Raw genomic sequence first — 15,511 nt, forward strand, 5'->3', positions numbered from 1 at the left:
GTAGAAAACACTTGATCGACTATTCCTCGACTTCGACTGTTGTCAACTATTCCTCCTTCTCAACTTTCTGTTGTTCGTTGTCGCCGAACAACAAGGTCACTCTAATACCAATTGTTGAATATAATATGCAGAAGAATATGTGAGAACTTGCAAGGTGATGTTAGACAAACAATGTGTGCAAGACAGAGAAGTAGAATATGCACAATATGAAGAAAAGTAAGTAGCAAGATAACTCAAATGAAGCTCTAATGGAAACTTGTTATTTTATAACTCTCTCACTACAATGTTACATTTGGGCTTATATATATAATCAAGCCTAACTTGGGGACGTGTTCACACTTAAGGATACAATTTGGAAAGAGTCGGCCTTTTATGCCAATGCACCCGTTGTGTGGTGTTGTTTCTAAAATGGCTCTTGATGTTCAATGTGGAAGCTGGTTTAAGCAAAAGAAGCCAAGAATATTAAATCTTTCATTTGGCCCACTACAATAACAAAAATATTTGTCGACACCCAAAAAAGGTTCAATCATATGTTTCTTTTTCTCTCATTATCGATATGCTCCCTTTGGCCCATTGACAAGTCATGCTTTATCTTGAGGCATTCACCTATTAACTCGAGACATTCAAGTCATCTTATTTGTGATAATTGTTGATAATATTTGCGGTGTTATTCATCCCAACGAATTTGAATTCAAAAAATAAAAGAGGACAATGGAGATAACATTAGTCTCATGTATTACACATAGGGATCTAATGTCGATGAAGTGACATTTATTTCTTCTCTATTGAGAAACAAAATTGGGCCCTGGGCTTTTAGATATTCATTCTAAACTTGATCCTTTACTCCTAAGACATGTTATAGACTTTTTGGGCACTTGTTATGTAGTTCATGAGTTTTACCTATTGATTTAAATTTTTGACCATTGAAATCAACATCAACGTTGTACCAAATGTATGGCTATCACTCGAGGGATCATTATATATGTAAACCATTCTATATAATGTGTGATTAAGTTTTGTTTAAAACACCAAATTTCGAAGTTTTCATGAGTTAAATATACTCCCTTTATCATTCATTCAATCCATAGTTACACCTTCACACCTTTGAATATATGATTAATGTATATAGAAATAGAATTTTTAAATACCTCTCTTGAGCTCATGTGATAGAATTATGCATTTTATAGCCCCTCCCCAATGAGTGGCACTTCTTATTGCAATGATTAATTGGAAGGCACTATTGTTGATCTATATATTTGACAATTCTTGTGAGCATCACATACTACTCAATGATGCATTAATTTCTCATTTATTGCCTTTATGCAAGATTTACATGTTGTAAGGGCTGAGATGAAACATGTCTTTCATTTGACCTTGAGGCATTTTGAATTTCATGGAGGAACTTGCATTGCCAATTGTTTCGAAGGTAGATTTTCTTGTCTCCATTAGTAATAACTTAAAAAAAATCATCTACTAAAGCTAAGGATCATGGGTCTAGTAAAATAGAACATAACGCAAAACTAAATAATGTTGAAACTTTTGTGAAAATTTTGAGGAGCACAAGGATACTACTAGTGATATATTCCTTTCAACTAGAAAAGTGTACATTCCTTTTGTAATGACTCTTGATGCACATGAAGTCATGAAGCCTAGTTTGGCATTATATGGCATGCATATAAATGGTGGATGATTTTCTTGAAGGTTTGGTGCTTTGTTATCCATACAATGGAAATAGATATTTATAGGAATCTAGCTATACTACAATACATAGTTATATTAAAGTGGTATTTTTCATATCGAAACTTGAGAAATACATTAATTTGTCTTAAGAACATATTAAAAGAATCAAGGGTGATGTGGAATTCGATGTGCACTATCCAATGGTACTTCGCCTTGTACAAAGGGTTTTGCCAAACATTAATAGAGGAAGAACTCTTGAGCAATATTGTTATTTTATTAATTAGAGTCAATATCTCCACTTTTAGCTAGTTAATAATGTTTTTTGTAAGATAGAATTTGGTCAACTAAGTGTCAAGGCTTATTCATTTTCTATCATCCTCTTATCTCTTGACCATAGTAGGGCAATATACTCAACTAGGCTCCTTTTCTTGGATGAGTCTCTACCTTTGAACTAAATGTTGCCCTAAAAGGTGCGACACCTTTTGTCCACACAATGTCTTGTGTGAATCCTAGGAGCTCATGTACCATGGATATTCTCTATAACATATGAAACAAGGTGTTAGTTATTTGTCGTTTATTAAACAACCAACAACCGCCCTCTTGAGTGTAGTCTACCAAAAGAGTAGTTCATTTAATGTTGTAGATGGGGCTAGTGTTTGCGTTAGGATTAACAACCCAACCTTAGTTAGAGAAATGGTTAGTTATTTGTTTAGATGTATATAAGATAGGACTCAGGAGCTCCAATTGTATCATTCTTTATTGTAAATGTGTTTTGGAAATTTGGCACCATGATTTTACAATATAAGTTAATCTATGTTTGTACCATAGTTTTTCGTCTTGATTAACCTTTACATTCTCTATTTTCCATACAACAGTTTTTCGTGATCTTAAAGTTGTAGATGGTTTATCGTTTTCATCCAGGAGTTTTGGAAGAGGCGATTTCATTGAAGTTGAATGTGATTCCTTATGAAACTAGTGAAGATGATGTCAAGAATGGGAAGTAGGAATCTTGGTGGGCCAATTCCACAATCTCTAATAATATTAGACAAGAATCTTCAATAAGACAAACTACACATTGTGAAATTTAAATGGGCCACCATGCTAAATTTCCATGAATCAAGGACATTGCATTGGTGTTGTGACTATAGGTAGGCGAAACTTGCATGAGAGTCAAAGGTAATTTCATTGATGTCGTTACCTTGTATAACTTAGCAAACAATGAAAACGTGATCTATAACAATGAATTGGCTTGGGGGAGGATTTGGGAGATGTTTCACTTTTTGGAAAGGAGACACTATCATTATGTGGTGTGCTCATGGGGGGAAAAGCATCAAACTCTAGGTTTATGATGGGTTGAAGGTTAGGATGAAGGTCATACTGAGAAAGAATGTGGCAGGATTTCTCGAAGATAAATGTGAATTAAGGTAGAAACATTGCCAAAACTTTTAAATTGAGCTTGGAATTGTGAATCAAGAAGGTAGGCAAGAGCAATGATGACAAAAGGTGGCGTGTTGTTTTGTGTAAATCATGATTGAACAAGGATTGCAAAGAATTTTTTGGCTTGTAAAACTAAGCATGGTGTGCAAATATATGTGAAATCGACGAAAGATGGATATCGGAGTTTCACACCAAAGGATTCGACACACCTAGACGAGGGGATCATTGTTAGGGTCGTGAAAGAATTTTCAAGACATGATTCCAAGATCTAAGCGAGAAGAATGAATTTCAGATTATAAGAGTCAAATCAATCAAGAAGACTGAGACCAATGTCCGACAAAAGTGGATAGATTTGTGATTTCAATGAATTTATTTCCTCAAAGGAGGGCCCATCTTCAAGCATTTTAAGGTCAAAGGAAAACTTTCCTCAAACCAAGGAAAGCCCTAGTTCAAGGAAGGTCTATTTTGAGGAAGTCAACATTGCCGCTAAAATGCCATGTCAGCTACCCCATGTCAACTAGTACATTAGTTGCCACATTACCCTGCCCCATCATCTACCAACATTTAAGACCCTAGCCTCAAACTTTAAAACCCCTTTCTTATTTCCCAAAATACAAGAGCCAAAGTTCAATGACATATGGTACAACCTGGAAATTGTGGTACAATGACATATGGTGGGCCAAAGTTCAAAATTGCATGCACTTGGTTAATTAGGCATGTGACAAGTGCCAATGCATGAGTTAGGTAAGAAATGTTCCTTGTACTTCAAAAGGGCTTGATTGCATGCTACTTTGCGAAGAATAACACTCTCCACACTCCTACAATGTAATAAAAAGAGGCCTCTTCCATTGCATGATACTCTCTGAAGTATAACACTCTCTACACTCCTTGAAGGTTGAATATGTGCCTTGAGTCGACTGATGTGTGATTGGTCGACTTGTGTGGAATATGAATATGGATCTTGTTAATGGGAATGAGCAAGCATGTAGACAAGTAGAATAGAAGGTGCATTGTTTAATCTCAACAAAGATATACAAGAGAGGTGGAGAAAGATAGTTACATAGTTAGAGTATGAGAATGAGACTAATACTATTCAAAATCCCGCCGAACTGTATTACAAGACTTATTCCCATATATTTATACTTAGGGCAACTAAGCCCTAACTCCCTTAGGAAGTGTTCACACTAAGAAGATACAACATGGGTAGAGTGGGACTTTTATCCCAACAAACTCCCTTGTAAAATGACTTTTTATTTATTTTTAGTAACGCTTTTATTACCCTTGTAAAATGACTACTTATAATAATGTAGGGGTGATCTCCCTTGTAAACTTTAAATACAATTTCAATTTGAATTACAATTTGAATTTACAAGTGAAGGGGCTAATTCTCAAATCAGAAGTGGTCGAATCAGGTTGGGTCGGTACTTTAGTCCTATGGCCTTTAGCCCTTCTATCTTGGAATTTCGACCCTTCGGCTTGGTCAACTCATTGGATCTCTGGCTCAATCAACTGACTTGGCTTTCAGTATTCTTTCCCCCTTTCGACCCTTTTGGTCCTGTGATCGGCTTTTGGCTTTTTTAGCCCTTCAATTATCTTTCGGCCTTTTGGCTCCTTTGGGTTCTATGGGTTATTCGGCCTCCATGTTCTACTCAGATTGATATAGTCCCATTTGGCTCCTTAGTGCTCTAAAGTGGTGATCCAGGAGCGGCTTCGCTAGGCTATCGACGATGTTCACCTTGGTATCGACTTTTCAGACTTCAAGATTTTGATCAGTGACAAACTCCTGAATATGATGATACCTCACCTCTATGTGCTTCGTCTTCGAGTGATAAATGGGGCTCTGCACAAGAATCCAAGATGAATTGCACTCTGTAAGTCACAATACAAGGCCGGAGTATTTTGGACGATTTGTCTCTTAGCCGAAAAGTCAGCCAATAGCCGTTGCAACCAAATTGCTTCCATTGCTGCCTCCAACGTGAAAATGTATTTGGCCTTTGTTGTAGAGAGTGTCGTACATTCTTGGAGTTTCGACCTCCATGAAATTGCTCCACCTCCGTAGGTGAAAACGTAGCCTGACGTTGACTTCTGATTGTCGAGATTGCCGACATAATCGGAGTTGGTGAGGCCTTCAACTTTGGTCGGATGATTAGAGCCGAATGTCATATGCATACTCTCGGTTCCCCGAAGGTATCTGAATATGTGTTTCATTGCTTCCTAGTGCTTCTTTCCGAGATTAGACATGTAGCGACTGGTAGCTCCTACGACATATGCAAGCTCGGGATGAGTGGCTACGATCGCATACATGCATAGGGAATATGTCACATTGGCTCTTTCTCAACCTCTATGGAGGGAGATTCTCTGCCCAATAGTTGGATACACATCGGGAGCGGTGTCAGTGCGGGCTTCAACATATCCATGTTGAATCGTCTTAGCACTTTTCGGATGTAGTTGGATTGGGAGAGTTGTAGGATCTTCTTTGTCCTGTCTCACTCTATCCTCATCCCAAGTTGTGTCAGGCCTCTCTGAGTTCCTTCATCGGGATTTTCTCGTGAAGTTCTTGCTTTAGCTTCCTAAATTTGGCCCTATCACTCCTTGCGATGTCGTCAACGTAAAGGATCAGGTATATCTTGGACTCATTGGATAATTCCCGAACATACATACAAGGTTTGGAGTCGGACCGGTTGTATCCAAGCTACCGATTGTGGGAATTGAATTTTTGGTACCAAAATCTCCACAACTGTTTCAAGCCGTAAAGTCTTTTCTTCAGTCGGCATACAAAGTGATTCTCCTCCCCCGTTGCTGTGAAGCTTGCTCGTTGAGACATATGGATGTCTTCCTCTAAATCTCTGTGTAGGAAAGTTGCTTTTACGTCCATTTGTTCAAGATCTAGATCTTTGGTCACAATGACTCCTAAGTGGGACTGAAGGATCGTCATCTTGATTAAGGGAGAGAAAATCTCATCGTAGTGGATGTCATGTTCTTGTTTCTATCCCTTCACGACGAGTTGAGCTTTATAGTTGGGTGGATCCAAACAAGATAGATATTTGTATCTATGAAGAATGATAGGCATAGATGGTGCTATGTAGCAGAAGTGAGCTTTGTGTGTGAGTGTATGTGCATGTGATGCAACAGAGAGAGAGAGAGAGAGAGAGCCTAAACAAGAAAGTTGTATATTACCTCCAACAATTACTCACTTACAAAAGGTTGGTTTAAATACCAACTAGTATAGGGCAAATGCCCTTTCAACTAATTACAAATCTATCCTAGTAAGTTGTCCACTGACTAGTGTGAACATTGTCCCTATGGGAAGTTGAGTTCGATTCTCAACACGCCCCTTTGAATACAACTTCCAGATGTCGAAATGTTGGTTCGGTTCGATCTTCGAAAAACTTCAATTCGACTGAATCGGCTTTGGCTTTCGAGTTGTTTTGGTTGTTATCATATTTCAACTCCTTTGGTTGGCTTCGATCGGCTGCTGTTCGACATCGATGATTACTGTTGTTTTTTGGTACTCCCCCTCAAGTGCGGCTGGTCGGTGATCGAGAGACCTAGGTTCGTCGCAAACTGCTGCAACTTGTCGATCCCCAGGGCTTTAGTGAAGATGTTAGCTACCTGAAGATTCGTGTTGATGTGTCGTAAATCGACATCTCTAGCTTGAACACGCTCTCGGATGAAGTGATAGTGCACTTCGATATGCGTAGTCCACACGTGGAACACCGAGTTCCGAGCTAGGTAGATACTGCTCATGTTGTCGTAGTATAAGCGAACCAGATTCGTGATGGGAGCACCCAGATCCTTCAAAATGCGTTTGAGCCAAACGGTCTCGCATGCAGCGACTACCGTGCCCCTGTATTCGGCCTTTGTACTGGACAATGCGACTGTCGGTTGCTTCTTGCTGCTCTAGGAGATCGCTTCGCTGCGAGGGAGAAGACGAAACCTGATGTTGATCGTCTATTGGCCTTATAGCCAGCCCAATCTGCGTTTGTGTACCCTTCTAGTTGAATAAGTGTATTTGACTTATACATGATGCCATAATCCATCGTTGTACTGACATACTGAAGTATCCTCTTAGCGCAATCGAGATGATCATTTCGTGGGTTCTGCATGAATTGGCTAAGTAGGCCGACTGAATAGTTGAGGTTAGGTCATGTGATGGTTAGATAGATTAGACTGCCAATTAGTTGTCGATATTGAGTTGGATCACACTCGGTTGTGCCCGAATTGACATCGAGCTTGAGATTTCTGTCGAGAGGGGTAGACAGAGGTTTCCACTCGGTCATCTGAACTTGTAGAGTAAGTTGAGAACGTAGTGCCGTTGAGAGATCAATAGCCCGACCGGTGTCCAAATTACTTCAATACCAAGGAAGTAATGGAGTTCGTGCATATCTTTCATTTCGAATCTTCCGAATAGGAGTGATTTAATCTTATTGATCTCGACGAGATCCTTTCGCCCGATGACTAGATCATGCCACCCTTTTGCTGTTGCGAGTGCAATAACTATTCGCACCATTGCCATCTTTGCCACTGGGGCAAATGTCTCCTCGTAATCGACGTCGTGCGTTTGTGCGTATCCTTTTGCGAAGAGTCGAGCTTACGAGGTTCTTTTCACGGGTGGACCGGCGTACCTTCTCGTTTGCAGACACTAATGCTTTCTTCACTCCATTTATCCGGATGTCGAGGCCTTCGAACTCACTGTCGAGGGAGTGAGTCGATTCGTTGCCGTCGAATTGATCGTCTTCATACGCCGGTATTTTCGCCTTGCCTTTGTCCATCTTCGGACTAGGATGAGATGTGCTTTGGTTGCTCGGGGGCGCTTGTGGGCCACTAAGCCTTGTCATAATCGGACTTTCTTCGAACATGTGTTTGAGTCGATCTCCATATTCTATCTCTTGTTCGGAGGATTCCGGGTCAAACCGAGTTAAAATTGAGGTTGTCTCTTGTGCGTACCAGGATGCTGACTTGTTGAAAATGACATCTTGAACTACACGAACCTTTTGAGTTGAGGGGTTATAGCACTTGTACCCTGTAGAAAGCAACGTGCGGAAGCAAGTATGAAGACCGAACAGAAGGAAGGAAACTCAGGTTTAATGGAGAGCTTGAGCTTACACGGTATACACGGGAGAGACAGAGAGAGTGAGAGAGAAGACACAAAAAACTATATTCAACAATAATACTCAGTCTGTACATAAGACGTGCTCAGTGAACACTTTTATACAAGCCCTAGAAGGACTGACCGAAGTACTGACAATACTTCAATGCTCATCAAGAGCTCCTACACTAACTCCCAAATATATTCCTTACGGAATATCTTTCCTAACGACCTCCCGGTTTACGCACTCGGCCTAGCCGATTGGTCCCAACCGATCTAGTCCTCGGCTTCTTCAGCCGAACCGGCCGATGTTGAGCTTGTCTCTCAACACTCCCCCTCAAGCTCAACTCGAGGCTCTTCGGGATCCTCGGGCTCACAGCTCCGGTTCCTCCTGGCTTCACGCCTCGCTCACGCTCCTCGACCTGTCCGACTCCGCGCGCTTCAACCCTTCCGGTCGGCACGTCTGCTCATGCGGCCCTTATCAGCTCTTCTGCTGTTGCGGTGTCGACACTTCTTCTGCTGCCTTTTCTTCTGCTTGGGCCTCGGTTGATTCAACGTGTCTGAATCAAACATCCGAACCGACTCGGCTACCTCCGATCGGTTTTCGCTCTCGTCCGAGTTGGCTGTCTCCAACTCGTCTTCGGTCTTCTCGCCTTCGATGGCGTCATCTTCTCCATGCGTGGTTGGCTTCGGCTCTCTCCTTCGGTTGCTCCCCTTCTGTCTGCTTCCGAACTTTTCCGCGGGTCCGCCCTCGGCTTCTTCAGCCGATCCGATGTCGAACTTGTCAACCGACTCGGTGTCGCGGTGTCTGCTCCTTTCCTGCTGACTTGCTTGGTCGTTCGGGACTATTCTCCCCCTCAAGTTCGGCACGTCAAGGTGATGCAACCCGAGTGCACCTGAGAATTGCCGCAACTTGTCCAGACCAAGAGGCTTGGTGAAGATGTCGGCAGCCTGCCGATCCGTCGGAACGTACTGAAGTTCGACTTCACCGGAAAGGACACGCTCACGGACGAAATGGTAGTGCACCTCAATGTGCTTGGTCCGTGCGTGGAAGACGGGGTTCTTCACGAGTTGGATGCTGCTGAGGTTGTCGTAGTAGATCGTTGTTGGATCTGACACCTCCTCTTGCAGGTCCTTAAGAAGCCGCTTCAACCATATGGCTTCACATGTCGCGACAACCGCTCCTCGGTACTCAGCTTCGGTGCTCGACAGTGCAACTGTCGGCTGCTTCTTACTGCTCCACGCGATCGCGGCACTCCCGAGGGAGAACGCGTATCCGGACGTGGATCAGCGATCGGCGGCGTTGCCAGCCCAATCAACATCGGTATAGCCGACTAACTGCGCGACTGCACCGGTCCGATATAGCAGTCCACGGTCCTTAGTGCCGCTTACGTACCGAAGTACGCGTTGTGCACACTGAAGGTGCTCCTCGGTAGGTCGCGCCATGAACTGACTGATCACTCCGACCGGATAACTGAGGTCGGGTCGGGTGATGGTCAAGTATATGAGGCTACCGACAATTTGTCGGAACCTCGTCGGGTCGCATACCTTTCCCGTATCGGGACGAAGCTTGACGGTTCTGTCCAGAGGAGTCAAGATGGACTTACAGTCGGCCATCCCGAGTTTGAAGAGCATACTCTGACGGGAACCCAACACCCCTTATGCACAAAGCTCGGCCGCAACCGAGATTCTTTTCATACACAGAAAACAAGAAACGAAAACACGACTCAAAGGAGAGGAAGATACACAGGAGGTTTACGTGGAAAACCCCAAACTAGGGGGAAAAACCACGGCAGCCCACAGGCTGCAAACTGTCACTATGTAGGAATATACAACAGTGAGTTCACTGAGGCACCGACCTTGTGCTCACAAATCTTCGCCACAGGCGGCGGTTACAACAGAGGCAACGACCTCGTCTCTCTCTCTCTCTCTGTACAGTTACACACTCTCTCTTCTTCTTGAACCAACAAGGAAGAATGACAACTACTATATCTAAAAGTTTGCCCTAAGTCATATTTATACTAATATGACTTTTCGGCTATTTACAAATGTAGCCTCGATAGGCTCTCAGAAACATATTTACGAATATGTCTCCTCATCCGGTTCATACCGTGCCTGCACCATCCGGCTCTCCGTAGCCGAGTACTCCTCATCCGGTTCATATCGGGCCTGTATCATCCGGCTCTCCGTAGCTCGGTACTCCTCATCCGGTTCATACCGGGCCTGCACCATCCGGCTCTCCGTAGCCGAGTACTCCTCATCCGGTTCATACCGGGCCTGCACCATCCGGCTCTACGTAGCCGGGTACTCCTCATCCGGTTCATACCGGGCCTGCACCATCCGGCTCTCCGTAGCCGGGTACTCCTCACACGGTTTCGGCCTCGGCCTATCGGCCTCGGCCAAGTTCGTTCATCAGCACTGATCTTCTCCCTTCCCATCCAGAGGGACCTGTCTCCCAACATACTCAGCACGTAATGATGTTGGCTGATCAATATGCCTTCGGGGGTACGGATCACTTCGATCCCGAGGAAGTAATGAAGGTCCCCCAGATCCTTCATGTCGAACGATGCCGCAAGCTGGAGCTTCACGCGGTCGATTTCACCTAGGTCGGCGCCGGTGATGACCAAGTCATCAACATACAGTAAAATACTAACCGGTCCGAGTCGACCTTTCTGGATGAACAGGGAAGAGTCCGATTTTGATGTGACGAAGCCCAACCGACGCAGTTGTTGCGTGATCTTCGCGTTCTAAGCACGCGGGGCTTGCTTCAGTCCGTAAAGGGACTTCTTCAGTTGGCATATTGCCGAGGAGTTCGTTCCAGAGTGAAATCCGGGGGGCTGTACCATGTACACTTGTTCCTCAAGGTCACCTTGCAGGAACGCATTCTTTACATCCATCTGATGTAGGTGCCACCCCTTGGCCGCGGCTACTGCGAGCAAAACACGGACGATCGTCATTTTCGCGACCGGCGCAAACGTCTCATCGTAGTCGATGCCGTGTTTCTGCGTGTAGCCCTTTGCCACTAGCCGAGCCTTGTACCGGTTGACCGAGCCATCGGTGTTGTACTTGACTTTGTACACCCATCTACACCTGATCGGCTTCACACCCTTCGGTGCGTCAACCAGGTCCCAGGTCTCGTTCTCCGCCAATGCGTGCATCTCTTCCTCCATCGCGGCATGCCAATTCGCGTCCTTCGCCGCTTCTGCGTAGCTCTCCGGCTCACGCACTTCCTGTTATGTACACATAACGTTGGTGAGGGTAGGTCACTAATATTTACATTAGTGAAGGGTATGTTCACTATTATTAAAAAGGGGACTAATGATTGGATAGAATGAATGATATGTGCATGCACTATCATGATTTAGACAACCAATGAATAGAGAGCCTTTTAGAAAGGCACATCTATTCAAGGGGCCTAGGAAAAGGTATAAATATGAGGCTTAGCTACCCTCATAGGGACAATCACGTCGGAAGGCTGCTGTCGTAGACACCGGTGGTGCGGGCTAGGCTTTCGTCTCGATGATCGTGTTTATCTCTTCCAAGGTATTAGTCATCCTAATATCCGGCGGTATGGGACGTCGGTGGTAGGTTGGCTATGTCTAGATCATAGCTCGGGGGTGGTCGGGTGGAACGGGTTCTTCTATCCAATCTATTTTCTTCCTTTTTACTTGATTTGGTCTATTGATTAGTAATAGACTCTTAACAGTGGTATCAGAGCTTTTACTAACAATTTTTTTGTTGTTTTGATGTTTTTTGCGTGTGAGCGAGGGGGATCTAACAAGGCTCGTCATGCTCTTCTCAGGATCAAAACAACACTCTAAACCCGGTATTCTTCTTTTTTGATCTCTTCTCTTTTTCTATTATGCGTTCTTTATGGTCGAATCAAATTGGTATTACGTTTTATTCTCTTTCTTTCTACCTCCTACTACGCTACGATTTTACTTATTATTATGCATCGGGCCGAGCGTGTTTGCACTAATCGCACACGCTCAACTCATGGCCTTTTGCATATTGCGATATATATCCCACTCTCTCCTCTCTTGAACTCTTACGATAATAATTATTCTTGTGCATTGGGTCGAGCGTGTTTGCTCTAATCGCACACGCTTATCTCATGGCCGTTTTGCATATGATGTTGAGTATACCACTCTTCCCCTCTATTGAGCCATCACTTGGCCGATTCTAAGGGATGATGTGGCCTTGACGAGGTGTATGTTGCCTACCTATGCCACTCTACTCTCTATTAAGCCATCAATTGGCCGATTCTATGGGATGTTGTGGCCTTGACAAGGTATATGTAGCTTACATATGCCACTTTCCTTTTTAATTAGCCATCAATTGGCCGATTCTAAGGGATGATGTGGCCTTGACGAGGTATATGTCACTTACCTATGCCACTTTCCTCTTTAATTAGCCATTACTTGGCCGATTCTAGGGATATGTGGTGGTCTTGAGGAGGTGCATGTCAACTACCCTAGGGTTTCGTATCTTAGGGCATGTTTGATTCCATACACCTAATTGTTGATTATTCTAATTAAATTTTAATTTCATAAGTATTGTTTCACTTATATGATTTTCTAGTAATTATTATTTACCGCCCACAATTAACTCTCCTTTTTCCACTTCCTTTTCATGTATAAAGTATTTACATCGTTTATTTTTAATGTAACCTTTACGTGTAGACTATTTTTTTCGTATGGAGTGGCTTGTTGAACGATTTTTTTTTTCAACGGGTCATCTAGGTTTAACTCTTATCATCAAGCCTTAGAAAATGAGTAAAACCATATGAGTTCCCTTATTGATGTTTTACTCATGGATTGAGTATTACATCTTTGCGCACAACACCGTCATCACTTGTATCAATTTGTGGCTTATGTCACAATTGTGCAAGTTATAACAATCATATTGGGATGTATATGTGCATACCTTGCACTTCCCATTTATTTGTGACATTGTTTTTTTTTCGTAGGTAACACATGGGTTCTTTTTTTTTTACCCTTGTTTTCGTCACTACTTAACTCTTATGAGTAGTGCCTTATTTTATCATTTTATCATCACGTTTGCTTATTGCTCGCAAGACTAGAATATTACTTGTGAGTGCACTTGTTTTTTCACGTAATACACTTTCTCGACCATATAATACATGATGGGTTGGCATTAATATAAGGCTATCTAGGAAATTTCATTGATGTAAGAACCATGGTTGAGCCTCGGGGAGCCGCCATGATTACTCAAGATAGAGATCCGAGAAATACATCTTAGCTATGTTTTCCCCCATGGTTTTTAAAACACCATAGTGTTACCATAGTTATCGGATCTCGAATCACATCTCATATGTCTAGAGGGGTAAAGACATGAGATACTTTCTTGGATAAAGTTCTTTCAATCAAAATTTCAAGCATTCATTTTGCTTGTGTATTTTCTGAACCTCCTTATTTTATTGCATACCCACAGCGTGCATCATGGAACAAGTTTTGAACGCAGTTGGAACGATCTCTCCAAATGAGACCTCTCAACCCCAATCCGCATCTCGCACACAAGCTGAGATCACTATTGAGCAATTGCTCACTACTACCTTGAATCAATTGGCCGAAATGAGACAGGCCAATATGGCATTGGAAAAGAAATTCCAAGAATTAACTATTGAGTCCAAGAAAGAAGGTGAACCTTCCTTCGTAGTCACGCCTTTCAAGGGAGATAAGAAAGAAAGAACCGAGGAGGCCATTAGCACTTGGCTTGGTCGTTGGGAGTCTCACTTTGAGCTTCATCCCAAGCCCGATGCAGTAAAAATTGGTTATGTCGGTCGTGAGTTAGGTGGCCGAGCTGCTGCTTGGTGGCGTGGCCTAAGGACCGCAAAAAACTTACCCACAACTTGGGAAGGTTTCGTTGATGTTTTTAAGAAACAATTCTTGCAGCCACCTTCTCAAACCGAACAAGCGCAACACTTGCTCACATTGTCTAGTAAGCCATTTACCTCTCTCGAGGATTATGTGCATCACGCTCGGACCCAGATCCAAAAATCGGGACTTACGGGTGAGAAATGGTTTGTCGCTTGTTTTTTGAATGGTATTCCCAATGGGGATTATCATTGGATTGTCCATGACAAGGACCCCACAACTTTCGAGGAAGCCGTCAACATTGTGCTGCGATACCATAGGACTTCCAAGAAAGACCACAATAAACCTGAGTTCGCCAAAACTCTGAATGTCAAGTTCATTGGGAAACGTAAGCAATCCAGTGACACTCTTGACCGCGACTCAAAGAAACCGAACCTCTTCTGTGCATATTGCAAGAAGCGGGGCCACACAAAGGATACCTGTCGTCGTCTTGAGAGGAAGTCAATGAACACCCCTCCTCAAGACAAATCTACGAGTAACACAGGTGAGTCTTTTGATATCGTTGAAGTTCATACCAATCACTTAAGTTTATGTGAATGCACTTTTCCTTCACATTTACTTGGACCTAATGATTTACTCCGAGCAGTCGGATATATCAATGGAACACAAGCACATTTCTTGTTTGATTCCGGTAGTTCTCACAATTTTCTTAATGATCACTTTGTGCAGCAAATGGAGCTCCACATAAACGCAAGTGATCATATCTATCAAGTTCACATGGCAAATGGAAACGTTCAATACATCAGTGGCATTGTTTGTCAACTGCCAATTCAAATAGATACTTATTTGGAGAAGCTTGACTTTCATGTTATGAAATTACAATCCGCAGATGTCATTTTAGGATATCCTTGGTTTTTTAATAAAAACCCTTCTTTGTCCATTGATTGGGTTAATCACTCAATCACATTTGAACTTAATAATTGTAAACATTTTATTCAATGTTCCAAACTTCCTTCTCATTCACTTGTGTCTTCTAAATCTTTAAGTGAGTATTCTAGTTCATTAATTTATTCGTGTGTAATTGATCCTGCGGTTCAATTTTATTATTTTAATATTGATGCCACACAATTACCACATTTTGAGCAACGATTACTCGACTCTATTTTAGAGGATTTTCAAGATGTGTTTCCTACTGAATTACCACTTACTTTACCACCTAAACGTAATGTGGACCATCAAATTGAACTCATCCCTGGGGCTGCTCCTGTGAGCATTCCACCTTACCGACTTAGTCGATTAGAAGAGGATGAGATCGCTAAACAACTTAAGGAATACTTGAGTATGGGCCACATTAGGTATAGTAAATCACCTTGGGGTGCGCCAGTTCTATTAGTCAAGAAGAAGGAAGGTTCGTGGCGAATGTGTATCAATTATCGCCGTTTGAATAAAATGACAATTAAGAATGCAT

Source organism: Azolla caroliniana, unplaced genomic scaffold, assembly GCF_043228905.1.
Source record: "Azolla caroliniana isolate FFs.n. ecotype wild unplaced genomic scaffold, voAzoCaro1.0.p SCAF_15, whole genome shotgun sequence".
NCBI classification, from domain to species: Eukaryota; Viridiplantae; Streptophyta; class Polypodiopsida; order Salviniales; family Salviniaceae; genus Azolla; species Azolla caroliniana.